This window comes from Pteropus alecto, unplaced genomic scaffold (genome assembly GCF_000325575.1).
Source record: "Pteropus alecto unplaced genomic scaffold, ASM32557v1 scaffold160, whole genome shotgun sequence".
NCBI classification, from domain to species: Eukaryota; Metazoa; Chordata; class Mammalia; order Chiroptera; family Pteropodidae; genus Pteropus; species Pteropus alecto.
In genome coordinates this window covers 4,495,566-4,498,814 of record NW_006429864.1, presented here as the reverse complement: position 1 = coordinate 4,498,814, position 3,249 = coordinate 4,495,566, and positions in this window count along the sequence as shown.

Here is a 3,249-nt window from a genome sequence, read left to right as displayed (position 1 = left end):
GGGGCGGGGCGGGGCGAGCCACTCAGAGTTTCCAGCGACAGTTCCAGCGGGTAGGAAGGGAACGGCTGCACGGCGGAGCCAGGACGCGGGGCACGAGTGACTAAAGAGCCGGCTCCAGCCAGCAACCGATACGGAGACGGGACCGCGCTGCAGTCGGGCGGGGGCTGAGATAGGGCACCCCCCCTGGCGCAGTGGCCTAGCGGACCGAGGGAGGGCCCCGCCGCCTCTCCCCGTCCCTTGGAGATGTATTTGGGGCTGGCGTAAGCGCGCGTCCGGGCGTGTGCAAACAAGCGCACACGCGCGCGCGGGTGAGTTGCCAAACGGACGTTGCTCTCACACGTGCGAGCCCGCGGAGGACGGCCCGGGGAGGAAACCAGCCGAATGGAGCGGTCCCCCGGGCGTGGCGCGCCCCTGAAGAGGATGAGGGCGGCTCCCTTCGGCGGGGACGGGGTGACCGGGTCTTGGTGTTCCCACACACCGCGTTTGTTTTGATCTCGCTGCTTTTCCGCTGTTCCCGCTGCTCTGACACCCGTACCAGGAGCCCTCCGGTCATCCCTCCCCTCTCCGCCGGGCCTCTGTGTGCACACAGGGCCTGTGCTAGGCAGTGAAGGTGCTCAATGAATGTTCACTACTAATGGAAAGACGCCGGAGTACTTCTTAGCCTCTGGCTCGGCTCCGGGACCCCAAGCCCCAAACCAATCAAATAGCAAATAATTATTGATTGGGCAATTTCAGATCTATTTTGGGAGTGATCAGTTATAAATTAGGAAAATATGAAAACATTTACTGCATACCTACTGGGTGTAAGATTGGTGTCCTGGGGCCACCATGCACTTTAGAGTGTTTTCCAAGCGCATTATTCGACTCAAAAATTGAGAAGGAAGGGAACGAAGAAAAGATGACACATTTTTTAAAAATCCCTACCATCACTAATGCTATTAGCTCTACTTCTTCTCAGTTCAGTTAAAGGGATACCCAGGTTGTGGTGAACCAGCATGAAACAATGTCACCAGCGAACAGTGGGAGGAGGGGGCGTTTAGGTTGAGGAGAAGCTGGCGGGCCTCGGAACCGACCCGCTGCACTAGACAAGTGGGACCATCCGGGGCACGCCTGGAAGCAGATGCAAGGTTTCCGAGGAAGAGGCTTTAAATGATTACAGCGGTTCCAATTCCGCCAGTTTGGGGGGTGTCTCTGTAAAGGCGCTTCTTGCACTGAGCAGGGATTTGAATGAGGTCCCCTCTCAGGCCCCTTCCAAGAATCTGTGATTTTCCCAGAAAGCTGAAGGGGTGGGGAGGACGGTAGCCCTGCCTAGAGAAGTCAGCTGCAGAAAGGAGGGCGCGTGACAGTGCGTCTTCCCTCCTCTCAAGCCCGAACACTCACTTCCCCACCCCTCGTCACCATCCTCTTCCCTCCCTCGGGGACAAAAGATGTGCCCATTTCCCTTGTCACCAGTTTTGTTCCCCACCTGTCACGGTCCTCACGACTAAGGGCCACATCTCTTTCATGTTCTTCCTTGTTCTCCAAAGGAGGTGACGCTGAAGATCTTCCGACTCCAGGAATCCTGGTCATGCCCCCTCTCACCAGCAGCAAGCTTCTCTTATTCTCTAGGGCTCTGACCTGGACTCCAAGATAAATATTTAATGTAGAGGGTGCAGCTGAGCTGACCTAGGTCCCAACTTCCTGTTTCTTACAAAGGGAGGTGGCCGCCATGGGCAAGGAGCTGGGGACTGGCTACCAGTGTCATCTCTATGGGAATGGAGAAATCCTGTAAACAGCTCTGTTGGAGGTGGGGTAGGCCCTGCTGGGGACCTGAGCTTCTTCTCCAGAGCTGTTTTGACTTCTGCCTGTCTGCTGAGGCCCAGACTCTGTTGGGCTCATCACCTTCTCGCTCAGCTCAGAGCCTGCTTTGCCCCGGCAGCAGTGGGAACTGATCTCTTTCCCAGAGTCTCAGACTATGTGCTTGGCCCAAGGAAGAGCTATAACAGGACCCCTCCACCATGTTCCCTGGTGCCCACTAGCCTCACAGAAGAGAGGATGAGAGACTGGTGGGGGCAGAAAGCATAAGGCGGCTTGACCAACATTTCCCTTTCTGCCCCTGTTTACGGAGAATCCCTCCTTTTTGAAAAGTGGGAGATCAAAGGAGAAAAGTAGCAAAGTCCAGAGATTCAGCCAAAACCAGGTGTCTGATTTCTCAACGCCTCCTCCAGCCTCAGCTGCCCGCCCAACCCTCAGACAGCTGGCGTGATAGAGAGAGGCCGGGGCTAGAAAAGGCTGTCCTAGGTAACTAACTGGCTGTTGTCAACAACAGAGCAGATTCCTTTCCTTCCAATGCACGATCCTCCTGACTCCCTTATCATCTAACAGGGCCCTCCCTCCTTCCCTGTGACTCTTCCCCATCTCTGGCACTGCCTTTTGCCAGGGCGCCACCTCTGCCCTCTCAGAGCCACCTGAGCCATGGTAAACACAGTTACATAACTGCTCTGTTTTCCTAGCTATCTGATCCTGGTCAGCAGTACGCCCCGCCCCCACCCCTTTTGGTCCGAGGATTACCCCGCCAAGACACCCATGCCTACCCAGGTCTGTCCATGCCCACCACCCTAAAGGGCGATTAGCCAAGAGACTATAGATAGGAGGGGCAGAAGAGGGTAGCTGTTCGCACAGGAATGCGGGTCACTCTGAAAAACGACCTGTCACCAAGAGGAAAGATGAAAAGAAATAGCACTTAAGTAGCTTTTTATTGTTGAGTGCGGTGAGCAGAGAATTCAGTTTTATTTCTCAAGTGAGAAAAACGAAGTAAGGGATCCCAGAAGATATAAACCTGAATTCTCATTGCTTGAGGAGCGTCTTTACCTGGCACGGGGAGCCTGGCATTTGAATGTCACTCTCATCTATCCTAAGCAGCCAAGGGGAAGCCTGGCTCTGTGCCTCATCCTTCCACATCCGACAACGGAGGGGCATCTGTTACTCCTTCTCTCCTCCTCCACAGGGGTGGACTCTCGTATACTCTAAACAGTATAGTCAGGCTTTGAGCAGGGTTTTATTTGTGCTCAGTAGACTGTTCTCTCCCTACCAGGGGAACCGAACAAGCAGACCAGATGGATTAGCAAAGCAAGCACCGTGACTTCTGAGCAGTGCAGACTTCTCTAGAGAGGAAGACCAGAGTGACCCAATAGTGAGAAATTAAAACCAAGTCACATCAGACACAAATCTGGACTATGTTTCATGCCCTAGGCTCCAGCCTTGTCCTGG